This window comes from Myxocyprinus asiaticus, chromosome 35 (genome assembly GCF_019703515.2).
Source record: "Myxocyprinus asiaticus isolate MX2 ecotype Aquarium Trade chromosome 35, UBuf_Myxa_2, whole genome shotgun sequence".
Lineage (NCBI taxonomy): Eukaryota > Metazoa > Chordata > Actinopteri > Cypriniformes > Catostomidae > Myxocyprinus > Myxocyprinus asiaticus.
Window position 1 is genome coordinate 15,787,353 of NC_059378.1, and position 15,390 is coordinate 15,802,742.

A 15,390-nucleotide genomic window follows, 5' to 3' on the forward strand; every position below is an offset into this window, starting at 1 on the left:
CTCAATGCTGTCTAGAACAACAAGAGTAGCTTACATCAAGTACAAGAGGAAAACACAGAGAGGTGGAGAGATACGGAGAGGTGGAGAGAACGAGGGAGGGGGGCACAAAGTTTATAGGTGATACTGGGGCTAGGCACATACCATAGTCTTAGCTACAAAAACAAAACAAAACACTACTGAACATTTCCACTGTTATTACTCAGGAAAAGAGATGATCCTCCTATAGTTGGGCATGTTGTCACACTATATAGGCTAAGTTGTCACTATGGAAACCTGCCATAAAATCAGCCTATTATAGGCCTTTCAAAAACAGCAAAACAATTAAAAAGCACAAAACAATTCATGAAACAGCACAATGTCAAAAAAATAATGGCCAACAGATGTTTGTCAAGTTGGATGTAGATGGAGGACTTAAATGCAGGAGGAACATACAATGATCAGTCTTTATTGAACACACAGCAAAACAAAGATGAATGTTATGTCCAGCACAGGTCGCAATGGTGAATGGGATGATGGAGAACACCCAGGCGGCAATGAAGACGAGCAGACAGGGTAGTAGGAGAGAATAATCCACAGGGAGATGAGATACACAGTCCACAAGATAATTGGAGAAAACAGATCACTGGGTGAGAGATATCCAACTGGATAAGTCTAGGCAAGAAAACACAGACAAAAAATAATACACAGAACTGGCTGGCAGGTTTGACTGAGCAGCAGAGACTCACAAAACAATCCGCTGATCCACAAGACACAAGAGAGAGGTTAAATAGATGAGGTAATGAGGGGAGGTGGAGATGATTGCCTCGTGAGCGGCGCGAATGAGCGTTACCTAGGAAACGCTAATCACGCCGGCCATGCAGCAAAGGAAAACACATGAGGGAACCCTCCCAATCTACCAGATAGTGGAAACCTCTGCCCCTCCACCTCACATCCAAAAGATGTCTGACTGTGAAGACCGGGGCCCCATCAGTTAGATGAGGGGGTGGAGGAACAGAGGTGTCGTGGTGAAGGGGGGAGCGAACAGCAGGTTTGATGTTAAAGACGTGAAAGACCGGGTGAATTCTTTTAACCTGGGGGGGGGGCAATTTGAGCCGAATGGCCACCGGACTAAGCACCTTAGAGACAGTAAATGGTCCAATAAATTTAGTCCCAGCTTACGTGAGGGATGTCTAAATGGAATATCCTGGCAGCCAGACCTTCTGACCACACACGGGGGCCTTGTACAGTGACGGTCTGCCGACGCCTTGTTCCGATTGCCAGTCTGAATTAAGGCTTCCCTGGCGATCCTCCAGCTGCATCGGCACCTCTCAACAAACGCATGCACGGATGGAACAACAGCATCGGGTTCTTGGGAGAGAAACAATGGGGACTGGCATTGGAAGGGTGAGAGACCCGTAGATGAGACGGGAAGGGAATTATGAGTGTACTCAACCCAAGTTAATTTGGAACTCCAAGTTGAAGGTTCCGAGACACCATGCAGCGCAGGACCCTCTCAAGATCTTGTTTAGCCCTCTCAGCCTGACAAACTCACAGTCGCCCCCAGCAGTCGACAGAATTCTGCCCAGAATCTTGACACAAACTGGGGGCCTCTGTCAGAGACCACATCTACCGGGAGGCCATGAATGTGAAAGATGTTGTCAACATCTCCCTTGCTGAAGGTAATTAGGGGAGGGGAATAAAATGAGCTGCCTTCGAGAATCTATCAACCACAGTCAAAATGACTGTATTGCCATTGGATGTGGGTAAGCTGGTGACAAAGTCCATGGCAATGTATAACCAGGGTCTCATGACAGACTCTCTGGGCATTCCACAGGAATAGTGACGCCACGCAAGGCAGAGTGGACTCTGGACTCAATTCCCCAGGTAACCGCCCCACCACCTTGTCAGGTGGGAGGACAGTATCCGGGGAAATCGAACTGTCGTCAGTCTCAAAAGTACGAGATTTTGTGTCAGGCTTCAGATTTTTAGATCCAGTGGTACGAGATGGTGAAATTAAAATGTCTAAAAAATGGTGCCCAGCGAGCCTGTCTGAAATTTAGCCATTTCGTGGAATGAATGTACTCTAACCAAGAAAGGTAACCCTGAACTCTCCAATCAGTGACGCCACTCACCCAATGCCAACCTGACAGCCAGCAATTCATGGTTCCAATATCATAATTCCGTTCTGCAGGGTACAAGTGATGGTAAAAAAAAGACGCATCTTCCCATCCGAGGGAGATCTCTGGGACAAAACAGCCCTAACTCCTACCTCCAACACATCCACCTCCACCACAAACTGACGATATGGGTCAGGGTTAATGAGAATGGGAGCTGAAATGAAGCAGCTCTTGAGCTTGTTGAACGCAGCTTGACCAAAAGAATCATGCTTTGGTGGAGGTTAGATTCGTAAGAGGAGCAGTGATCTGACTAAAATTTTGGCTGAACCGCCAGTAAAAATTGGCAAACCTCAGAATCTGCTGGACCGCTTTGCAAGAGTCTAGAGTGGGCCAATTGGCAAAGGCCTTTACCTTACCAGGGTCCATCCGGATGCCATTGGACAAGAGGACAAACCCCAGGAACGGAACCAACTCTGCATGAAACTCACACATCTCCACCTTGACGAACAGTCGATTCTCAAGCAGCTGCTGGAGCACTCTCCTGACGTGCTGGACATGGGCACGAATATTCTGGGAGAAGATCAGAATATCGTCCAGGTAAACAAATTCAAAACGATCGACCATGTCTCTGAGCACGTCATTGACGAGCGCTTGGAAGACAGCTAGGGTGTTGGATAGACCAAAGGGCATGACCAAATTCTCAAAATGCCCATTAGGAGCATTGAAAGTGATGGAATTTTGGTAGTATAAATGTACACGGGATAGGTTAAAATGCCCACGTACCCCCATCATTATATGTAAGGAAATTTAGTATGTGTGAGCTAGGAATTAAATTATACTGTTCTTATCCTTCTTTATTATGTAAGGAAATTTATAAAGGAATTAGTCGCGTTCGACAACCATTATAAATTCGATAAATAACAAATAACTAGATTATTTTTCTGAATAAAATTCTCTACCATTAAAATCGTAATACAACGTCTCGTTGTATCCGCTCACAATTTCTATTGTAAGGAATTAGCTTTAATAAGCAAATTATGATTAATTAACTTATTGGAGTAACATTATTCTCATGGCTTATTGAAAACAATATCATACATATTTAGGTATAGCTTTGAAGTGAAATCTTTTAAAAACAGGGATGGGATTATTTATCATAATATATCACAGTCAAATTATTTTTGAATACAGAATAACTTTATTGTTATTCTAAACTTAAAACTAATCTAACACATAAAACATGAAACAGGTTGGTGAGTAGTGACAGAATGTGAAATAAATGATCAATACAGAGAAAATGGAGTCTGTTGACAATGCCTTAAGAACAATTTATCCTTCTTTGAGTCTAAATCGATTTGCAATCAGATTACCCAAAGTATTTAACTAATACACCAGCACTTTGAGCAAAAGTCTGGAGATGTACTTGAGTGTCGTTGCGTTTCCTTGTGTTGCGTTTCCTTGTGTTGCTTGGTTCTTTGGCTCTTTGTCGAAAGTTCGTTCCGTCGATATTTTGGATTTCTGTTAGATCGCTGATAGTTTGTTGTCTGGATGAAGCTGGTAGGCTTTGAAATGAGGCCTTCTGCCGGGAAGACTCGCGACTCCCGTAGGGTGTATGAACCGTAGAGCAGAGAGTGAGAGGCTTCCTTGGGACTTTGTGTCTCGAGGATTTCCTTGGACTCTACATGGCACGGAGGATCTGGAAGAGGCACGAGAGGATTCGAAGAGCAAAAAATGGGACAAGAGAGGCAGAAGAGTAGAGAGATGTGTTCTTCCTGTTTAGGAACTTTTGAACTGAAATTGGCCACACCCCAAAGGCGTCCTGAGCCAATCAGAAGTGGCTTTTTAGAGTCACATGGTCGACTGGCCTGTCCTTTTCACAGTTGATTTAAAACCCTTTGTGTGAAGAATCCTTACACTCTTCCCGCTCCAAAAATAGTGAATGTTTAATCATGAACTTTTATATCTTGAAAGCAGTGCAAGAAACATGACATTCATCGTCATCAAAATTCTCTACGTAAACAAGCAAGCATTTCTATACTAAATGTGACATACTTTCATAAATATTACGTATCCCTGGTTACAAATCATACTGGTTAATCAATTGGCTGTACAACACGGATAATACATTACACATTATGAGAAACCTGGTTGTCGGAGTATAGTTACTTGAATAGTTACCATTCTTAGTAGAATGAGATTAATAATATAAGATTGACGATTATACTTATTGATTTGTCAGTTATAAGTGATTACAAATCACTACACATATTTTAAAAAGGTACATCAGGCTATAATCATTAATTTGTCAGTTATAAAATAATCACAGGTCAAAGTAATTTTCAGGATAATCTAGCAAGGCTAGGTATTGTGTACATTGTGGATCTAAATGCATTCTGTACATCTTACAACATTCATGGATTCCTTTTAGATGCTGTTTGTGGAATAATGAGAATCTCATGAAGATCTCATGACTAATTATCATCCAGAATAAAGTCATCGAATTGGCGTCGACAAGACAGGGTGTGTTCGGAGTCTTTCCTGGGAGTTCCAGGGAATGTGTCCTCTATCTTTTATTGCTTGTGACCTCTGCACTTAGGGGACTCTTTGCAGAGAAGTTCTTAATAGCAGTGTCAGGCCAGAACCATTGAATGTGGGGGCATTTCTTCAGATGCATGAAGTTCTCAAGTCTCTTTTGTTAGTTTATTGGCCAGATGTGAGCGTCAGCTAGGCTTCTTGATGTCAGCTCAAGCAGAGTCTTTTAATTTATGACGTTGAGGAATTCCAGGGTTAGAAAGTTGGGTTTCAAGTCATACAGTGCATCCGGAAAGTATTCACAGCGCTTCACTTTTTCCACATTTTGTTATGTTACAGCCTTATTCCTAAATGGATTAAATTCATTATTTCCCTCAAAATTCTACAAACAATACCCCATAATGACAACGTGAAAGAAGTTTGTTTGAAATCTTTTCAAATTTATTAAAAATAAAAAACGAAAAAAATCACATGTACATAAGTATTCACAGCCTTTGCCATGACACTCAAAATTGAGCTCAGGTGCATCCTGTTTCCACTGATCATCCTTGAGATGTTTCTACAACTTGATTGGAGTCCACCTGTGGTAAATTCAGTTGATTGGACATGATTTGGAAGGGCACACACCTGTCTATATAAGGTCCCACAGTTAACAGTGCATGTCAGAGCACAAACCAAGCCATGAAGTCCAAAGAATTGTCTGTAGACGTCCGAGACAGGATTGTATCCAGGCACAGATCTGGGGAAGGGTACAGAAAAATTTCTGCAGCATTGAAGGTCGCAATGAGCACAGTGGCCTCCATCATCCGTAAATGGAAGAAGTTTTGAACCACCAGGACTCTTCCTACAGCTGGCCGCCCGGCCAAACTGAGCGATCGGGGGAGAAGGGCCTTAGTCAGGGAGGTGACCAAGAACCCGATGGTCACTCAGACAGAGCTCCAGCATTTCTCTGTGGAGAGAGGAGAACCTCCAGAAGAACAACCATCTCTGCAGCACTCCACCAATCAGGCCTGTATGGTAGAGTGGCCAGACGGAAGCCACTCCTCAGTAAAAGGCACATGACAGCCCGCCTGGTGTTTGCCAAAAGGCACCTGAAGGACTCTCAGACCATGAGAAACAAAGATTGAACTCTTTGGCCTGAATGGCAAGCGTCATGTCTGGAGGAAACCAGGCACCGCTCATCACCTGGCCAATACCATCCCTACAGTGAAGCATGGTGGTGGCAGCATCATGCTGTGGGGATGTTTTTCAGCGGCAGGAACTGGGAGACTAGTCAGGATCGAGGGAAAGATAAATGCAGCAATGTACAGAGACATCCTTGATGAAAACCTGCTCCAGAGCACTCTGGACCTCAGACTGGGGCGAAGGTTCATCTTCCAACAGCACAACGACCTTAAGCACACAGCCAAGATAACAAAGGTGTGGCTATGGGACAACTCTGTGAATGTCCTTGAGTGATCCAGCCAGAGCCCAGACTTGAACCCGACTGAACATCTCTGGAGAGATCTGAAAATGGCTGTGCACCGACGCTCCCCATCCAACCTGATGGAGCTTGAGAGGTCCTGCATAGAAGAATGGGAGAAACTGCCCCAAAATAGGTGTGCCAAGCTTGTAGCATCATACTCAAAAAGACTTGAGGCTCTAATTGGTGCCAAAGGTGCTTCAACAAAGTATTGAGCAAAGGTTGTGAATACTTATGTACATGTGATTTTTTTTCGTTTTTTATTTTTAATAAATTTGCAAAGATTTCAAACAAACTTCATTCACGTTGTCATTATGGGGTATTGTTTGTAGAATTTTGAGGAAAATAATTAATTTAATCCATTTTGGAATAAGGCTGTAACATAACAAAATGTGGAAAAAGTGAAGCGCTGTGAATACTTTCCGGATGCACTGTATAGCTGCAATTCTTCTGCATCTAATATCCAACAAAAGCCATCTTCCATTCATCCCCTCCCTAATCAGGACTAGGTGGTAAGCATTGTGGAGGTCCAGCTTCGTGAAGAAGGCTGCCACCTGCAAGAGTTCGAAAGTTGAAGACATCAAAGACAAAGGATAAAGATTCTTTACCGTGATGTCATTCAGCCCCCGATATTTTATGCAAGGGCGCAAGGAACCATATTTCTTCCCCATGAAGAAGAACCCTCCCTGGCCGGAGAAGAAGAGGGGTGAATGATACCTGCTGCTAGAGAATCATTGATGTATTTCTCCGTGGCCTCCCTCTTTGGGGCAGAGAGCGAATAGAGACGACCTCGAGGTTGAGAAGAGCCAGGCAGCAGATCAGTGGCACAGTCGTTCGGGTGGTGAGGAGGTAGAGATGCAGCTCTATCCTGTCTCACAGGGTCCTCCTGTGAGACAGGACAAGATAGGGGAGAGAGCAGAAACAAGACACTGAGACAAGCAGAAAAAGCTTCAGGTCAAAACAGAATTCTCAATCCAGTTAAAAGGTGGATTATGTTTTACCAGCCACGGGTGTCCTAGAATCACTGGAGCTGAAGGCGAATGGATAATGAAGTATGTGATCTCTCCGACATGGTTGCCAGAGATGGTGAGAATGAGAGGTGTGGTGGTGTGAATGACTTGAGTACGAGGTGTTCCACAGAGGGTGCTGATAAGGGGATTTGTGGAATGCCCCACTTGGTGACCAGGTTACTGTCCATGGAGTTACCTTCAGCTCCAGAGTCAATGAGGATGGAAATCTGCTGAAGATTATCTTCAAACTGCAACCTGGCTGGGAGGAGTGTCTTGAGCCCAGGGGATTTATCCAGGGGAGCTACGCTCACCAAAAACCCCTTATCTACTGGTGAGTAGCCTCTTTTACTGGACAGGAAATGGTGGTATGCCCCGGTCATCCGCAGTAAAGCCGCGTGTGAGCCGGTAATGTCGTTCCTCTGGAGATAGCTGAGCTCTCCCAATCTGCATGGGCTCCTCCTCTGACAGGGGCTCTGGCGTGACGACCGGAAGAGGTGGTTGAGCAGCATGTACAGCTCTGTTTCTGAGGGGAGAAGATCAACAGTAGGCTAGTTTACATCCACTTTTCGCACTATTTTGTTATCGACAAAGTGACAATGCGTTAAAAACAAATTCAGAAATTTGCCGTCTTCTGCCTGTTTCCATTCAAATGGCCTTTTATCGATAAAAATGGTGTGCGTGATGTCATGCCTAAAATAACACTTTGTCACATAAGTTTTGGTTTATCGCAAAAGAAATCTGCTCTTAAGCTGTTTCCATACAGAAATGTGTATATAACGCTAATTGTGTACCTTTCGCCTCCCAGATGTCACTAATGTTGTTTCCTCCAAAGTTTTGGTAAATGGGAAGAGTATTGAGACAATTCATTGAAATTAGCCAGCTTACTGTCATTATAATTTCACAAATAAATGCAATCAGAAGATGAGTAATTGCAATCAAAAGGGAGCTGTTGCCCTTCTGATAGGACTGTAATATTGGTCCTGATGTTGCGCCTATCGCAGATTGCCACCGGTTCCGACCCAAAAGCGAATCGTCATGGCCCTTATCAAGCTGGCAACCTGCACCAAGTAGTGGGGGACACTTTCGGTTTTAGTATAAGGAACATCCATTGATGTGTATATGCTGTGTGCACAGCTATTAAAGAAAATCTGATGCGGTGTAATATCAGGGTTTACATATGATACATTCCTGATATTCAATAGGCTATTTTGAACAATCATCTAATCTAAAGCATCGCCATCACAACTGCATTATGTCCTGCATATTTGTCCAGCAACTTTTAACAACCAACTGAACTTGATTGTTATATAAAACTTATTTTAACGTCATAATGCAATTGACATTTTCTGAAGAAGCTCAGCAAATGCGATCCAAGGTAAAGATGGTTAGATTTAAAATATTTAAATGTTTTAAAATGTTCAAAAGCTCGTTTTCTGAAAGTTAACTCAGCATTCGACAAATAGTTCTGATAGTGTAAAACATTCAGCCATTCAGACGACTTTTTTCATCTACAGAACAGGGTAAGGCTAATTTAAGTTTGTGTAAAGAAAAGGCAAGTATATAGGCCTAACAATATAATTTTTTCATTTGGTAATTAATTTTTTTAATTTAATGCTTGATTCGTTTGTTATTTTATTTAATTTAATACAGGGAATTTTGCTTGCATGTTTTCTAAAGTAAGCTAAACAATAATTTTATAGAATTTGGCTGTTACTGTTTCAAAAAAGCACACTGAAGCTTTTCTCCTAGTATTGTGGATTTATTTTTTATTTAAAACATCTTTGTGCACAGAAATGATATGTTTTTTGTATTATGGGCTAATTCCATGACTGCCGTCTATTATTTTGAATGGTGTGGAAAAGCAACTTAAAAAAATAAACGAATGGCTACCACAAATTAAATTAATCACAAACAGTGGCCATTAATTTGTTCTCCGTGCACTTGTCAATGTGCATGATATGAGATATTTGTATAGGCACTCTTGGAAGTGTCATGTTTGCAGCATCGGATCTATATGCCGTTAAGATCAATCCATAATCACGTACAATAAATTGGCTTTCAAGGATGTATACCGTCATCATGATTAACACAGGCTAACGACTGGGGTATTTTTCTGTCATGTGACACTACATTTTTGTGATAATGCCAATTTTCTCGACAAAAAGTGTTTTCAAACCAGTTTTTCGCAACATTTGAAGTATCAACATAGAGTATATGCGCTAGAGTTAAACAGAAAAATATTATGTCGACACTTGTGAAATTTTAGCAATAATTTGCGTTTCCATCAGCTTTATTTTGATGTGCTAAAACTTTTTTTCGCAAAAGATCCTTGGATGGAAACGTAGTTAGTGTCTACGACGAATGGCAAGCCGGTTATCGACTCGGAGTGCCAAGTCGATCAGATCGTCCAGGAAAAGAGGAAGGTCGTGCACGTAGATCTCATCCTTAATACGACCTGAGAGCCTATGCAGAAACCGATGCCACAAGGCTGGTTTTTTCCACCCACAGGATGTAGCGAGGTTACAGAACTCTATGGAATAGTCTGAAACTGACTTGTCACCTTGACGAAGATCAGAAGATACCCTCGCCACCTTGCTCCCACTGGCTGATCAGTCGAACACCTTGGAGAGTTTGGCCGAAAATGAGCGAAATGACGAACAGCAGTGGTGTCGGTTATCCCACATGGCGGAACCCCACTCACATAAGCGTAATGACATAAGCCACCTTGGATTTCTCAGATGGGAAGAAAGAGGGCTGGAGAGAAAACACCAAAGAGCATTGAGACAAAAAACGATCTACAAGACTTGGGCTCACCAGGGTACATAGAAGGTGGATTCAGGCAGGGCTCTAAGTGGCTGGGTGTAACGGATACTGCCATGGAGGGGGCGGCATCTTCGGTGGTGTTGGGATCGGATGTGGAAGAGAGCTGGAGTTGTTGTACCAGCGAAGTTAACTCTGCTATCTGCTCGCCCATGGATTTCATAGCTTGACTGGAAGCGATGAGTTGCTCTTGCTGATGACCGAGGAGGGCTCCCTGCTGGACAACAGCAGCACGAAGAGAATTGTCCTCTGCTGAGTCCATAGCGTGGCCGGATTGTTATGTCACGTCGGGTGTAGATGGAGGACTCAAATGTATGAGGAACATACAATGATCAGTCTTTATTGAACAGACACAGAAAAACAGCAAAGATGAATGTAATATCCAGCACAGGTCGCAATGGTGGATGGGATGATGGAGGACACCTGGGCGATGATGAAGACCAGCAGACAGAGGTAGTAGGAGAGAATAATTCACAGGGAGACGAGATACACAGTCCACAGGGTAATTGGAGAAAACAGATCACTGGGTGAGAGATATCCGACTGGATAAGTCTAGGCAAGAAAACAAACAGACAGAAAATAATAAACAGAACTGGCTGGCAGGCTTGACTGAGCAGCAGAGACTCACAAAACAATCTGGCGCCCCACAAGACACAAGAGAGAGGTTAAATAGACAAGGTAATGAGGGGCAGGTGGAGATGACTGCATCGTGAGCGGAGCGAATGAGCATTACCTAGGAAACGCTAATCACGCCGGCCATGCACCAAAGGAAAACACCTGAGGGAAAGTAATATTTATTTATTTTTTTAGATGTTACAGACATTACATCAGAAATTTGCATAATAAATTAGGATTCAAAGTAACTGCCAGCATCATCCAATCACTGCCAACCATGTTAAAATAAAATTAAACATTATAAATTCTGAATCTATGTACTGAGTACCATTGTCCCATGTCTGCCGAACATATTGAGTGGTTCAAACATCATCTGTAGCCTGAAACTGAACTTTTGATAGGAAGTTTGGATTGAATGCACTTAGCTGTATAGAGAGCTATAGGATGTTCCCTTGCTCCCTATTTAGTGAATTACTCAACCTCCAGTGTGCTGTCTGTCTGCACTGGTCTCAGAACAGTTCGAAATGCACCTTATTTTCATCCTAGCTCCATAAAAATCCTCTGAAAGCAAAACTTTTCAGCTTTTGGATGAACCCATTGATTCTCAACGTGATAATGCACAGTAATTATAGGATTTCTAAGGAAAACATGGTCTTAATTTCACTCAAATTTTAAAAATGACATATCAGATGAAAACTAGAGACTCTACTCTTTTGACTCAAACAGGTTTCAATGTAAAAACTTAATTAGGTTTCTTACCAGATGTAGTTTTGTTGGCATTTCTCCCAAAGACAAACTCTGCTGTGGTCGACGTCATATCGTTTGGTCGCATAACTCCATGCGTCTAAATTTACACTTTACTGACACAGAGTCTCCTGAACTGAGATCAGCCAGTTTAAATTAATTTAAATGATGTGTTGCGCATAGTGCAGCCAATATACAACATCCATGCATGTGTACGCGTGAGGTTAAAACACATGAAAACCTGTCCGAACCTGATATTTCTGAAAAATACTCTTGCCCCTCAACACAGTTCAAACTTTTGGTTCATTATATAGTTGACTCTTGCCCAGTGTAGTATAATTTTGTTTAATTGTTGAACCAAGCTGTAATATAAAAATATGTTGATACTGAAATGTTAGTTTAATAGGTAGAATAAAAATAATAATAATAATAATAATTTACAGCAGTTTTCTTCTTGAAACCAATAACAAATGGTGCTGCTTTCAGTATTATGATCACATTCACCTGTCTGAGTTGATCTTCCGGAGGAAAAATAAACTCAAACCCATAATAGAAGTTACATATAATTCTGTTGACACAAGCACAATCAATATAATATATTTAGTCAGAAAAAATGTGAATTAAAAAATATATGGTGCAGAAATCAGTCATCAGGATGTGTTACTAACTTCATGTAAGAGTGCTCAAAAGTAATGGCCAATTCCTAATGCCAAACTAGTTTCTACTTCTTATTAGAGTGACGAATCACTTTTCAAATCCTTTATGTCCGTCAGCCACCAATCTCCCTAATGATACTGTGGCATGGTAATCTGATTGGATTTTTCACATTAAGTTAAGACTACTGTACCTGTGTGCCACAAATGACAGGGAACTGGGCTGTGGAGAGAGGCAGGCTTGAACATTAATTTTTGAGAGGGCCCCATCTGCTTGCAGAAAGGGACGGCCAAGTAATTAGGATAGACAGCTGCTAGATCTCAACACCTGTCATAGATACATCAAGGCTCTGAGTGTAAAGACCCAAACATACTCTACGCAAGTAAGTGAACGCAGACGCACCTTGCTATGCAAGCTCGATTTCACGCGTCATTGCGTTGTGAAATGTGTCAGCGTTCAATTCATAACATAACGCAAATACACGCTGCATTCTCAGCATTGCCGCAAGGGGCGCTAGAGCGGATTTTCTTTTTTCAATCAATAACTGTCATGGTGGACTCGGGCAGCAATTTGAGTTGAATCTTTTCAAAAAATATATGCAACTTTTTGTCCCCAGTCCATTCAAACCAACTTGTTTTTTCTCCGGGTCTCTCCCCACTCCTCAACTATCGACTCATCTACCACATCCGGGCTGCATCCAAAAACGTAGGCAGCTGACTTGCTGCCTAATCAGTTAATGGCTTAACTGACAGCTGTTTTGAATGAATTGAACTCTTAAGGAACTGGTCTCCGAACAGTTTGAAAAGCACCTTATTTTCATCCAGCCTCTATAAACAGTCTCTGAAGGCAGCATTTTCCTGGTTATGCCTAAAAAATCTATTGCCCTCTTGTAGTCTGAGGTTTGTAACCACCAGAGCAACGCAAGAGCGCTCGTAATGTATGTACAACGGGACCATGCGTCGGCCATGCGTTGGCCAAGCACCTGCATTTGCGTATTTGCGTGAAGTATGTTTCGGCCTTAAGTGTGTGTGTGTGTGTGTGACAGCAAGGGAGAGAGAGAGGAACATAGCACTATGCCAGCATGGTTAGTCTCTACATTGTTCTGGATACACAGTAATATGTTGGTTCTCAAAGCAACTGTATTCTTTGATAATTTGTTTTTGGGACTTTTTTTTTTATTTTTGAGTAACCGTATCCAGTTTCCTTGGACGTTTATTTCTATTATTTATTCAGGGCCAAGCACCAAAGGTGCAATAGCACCTATTGTATCCGTTAATATAATTTGTATTATTATTCTGGCAGGGAGTCAATGGCAGCCCTATGAAGCATACATAGAACAATTATGAAATTTGGCACACTGATTGAGGTGGTCATGAATAGCCCCCATACCAAATTTGGGGTCTCTAGGACATACTCTCTATTGCCACCACCATGTCAAAAATTCACTTTTCTTTAGTGCATATCTTGTGAACTATTTGTCCTAGAAACACAATTATTTTTGCATCTGATTACACTCATCATTAATCCAATGAACCCCATACATTAAAACTCTGCCAATTACAGTGGCCGCCATCTTGAATTATGTAGTTTATAATTTTTTCGCTACTCTTCCTTGAAATTTTGTCTGATTTGCCCAAACAATGTCTCAAACTATTCTCCAGACCAAGCCACACAGACTGAATTATACGGAAGTTGTGTTAACACAAAGTTAACAAGGTCGAAGTAAAAACTGATGTAAGGCTATATATCTCGGCAACAGTTTGCTGTATCAAAACGAAACTTGGTATGCTTCATAAGTCCAATGACCTGAGTGCACATGCAAAGTTTGGAGACAGCACCACCTATGGGTCAAAAAGTGCTATTTTTGTCCATAACTTTTGAACCATATGTCCTAATAATCATGAGGTTTGTGTCTATGGATTCTGTGGGTCATGAGGATTTCAACATTACCAAATTCTTATATCAACCATACTGTCCCTCAGCCATAAGTGATTTTATTAAAAAGTGACATCTTTTTAAAGCATTGTCAGATTGCTGCTGGTCACCATTTACTTGCATTGAAAGGACCAAAAGAGCTGAGATATTCTTCTAAAAATCTTTGTTTGTGTTCTGCAGAAGAAAGAAAATCATACACATCTGGGATGGCATGAGGGTCAGTAAATGATGAGAGAATTTTGGGGTGAACTATCCCTTTAAATTGTTTTTAATTGGTCTTGTTATCTGGTTTGCTCTCCCAGTGCTGTTTGTTTTTTCTGCTTTCTCAGTCGTCACTCTTGAAAAAGATCTTTTTAATCCAATTATTATTTTTGTAATTTTTTATAATGGTTATTAACTAACTAAAGTTTACTGAGGGAGCCAATTAAAGAAATGTTCAGAGTTTAATGCAAGTTAAACTCTGAACAAAAATAATAATAATAATTTGACTCGTCCCTTGTTTATATATATAAAAAGAAAACAAAATTCATGGTTACAGTGGAAGTGAATGGGGCCAGTCAATAAACATTGAAATACACATGGTTTCAAAAGTATGGCCATAAGGCGTAAACAATATACACTACCGGTCAAAAGTTTAGGGTCACTTATTCTTTATTATTTTTATTATTGTTTTCACATTTTAGAATAATAGTAAAGTCATCAAAACTATGGAATAATAGAAATGGAACTAGGAATTATGTTGTGATTTACAAAATTCAAAATAAATAAAAAATGATATTATATTTTACTGTAGCATTTTCAAAGTAGCACACATTGCTCTTACTCTTGGCATTTTCTTAACCAACTTGAGGTTTCACCTTGGGATGCTTTTTAAACAGTATTGAAGGGGTTCCCATCTATGCTGGGCACTTATTTGGCTGCTTTTCTTTATTTCTTGGTCCAAGTCATCCATTTCAAAAACTTTTATTTTTATTTTTTTTATAAAATTTTTGTTTTGTAATTAAATAAATGAATATGTTGGCACAATTGTATTTTTGTCTATAAAACTAATTTCTAACATTTAAGCATACGCCTTCAGATCAAAAGGTTTTTAAGATCATGAGAAACATTTCAGTCATGTGACCCCAAACTTTTGAATGGCAGTGTACGTGTTAACATGATTTGAATGATAAAATTGCTTACTAACCTTATCTGTGTAAAGTTATATCCAATATTACAACTTTGTTGTCATGATGACATAAACCCTGCAATCTGATAAACACTGTTAGGCTGGTATATTCCTGATTTTATGATGTTTATGGACTGGCCCCATTTACTTACATTGTAAGTGCCTTACTGTTATCACAATTTTTGTTTCAGAGATTAAATACAAAATAATTCCTTAAGAGCATAAATTTGCATTGTCCATCTTGAACATGTTTTGTCCCAGTACTCAAGAATCAGTGCAAAAATATACACCTACAAAAGTGAAGCAATGTCCTAAAATGTAACAATATTTTCCTTCTCAGAAACCCACTTAAAC

At 40.9% G+C, this 15,390-nt stretch overlaps 1 protein-coding gene across 2 annotated transcripts in view; it reads right to left on the reverse strand.

Annotated features, from left to right (window-relative positions):
- si:ch211-51h4.2 (uncharacterized) overlaps positions 1-15,390 on the reverse strand; it is a 156,435-nt gene that overhangs the window by 114,608 nt on the left and 26,437 nt on the right. The window lies entirely within an intron of this gene.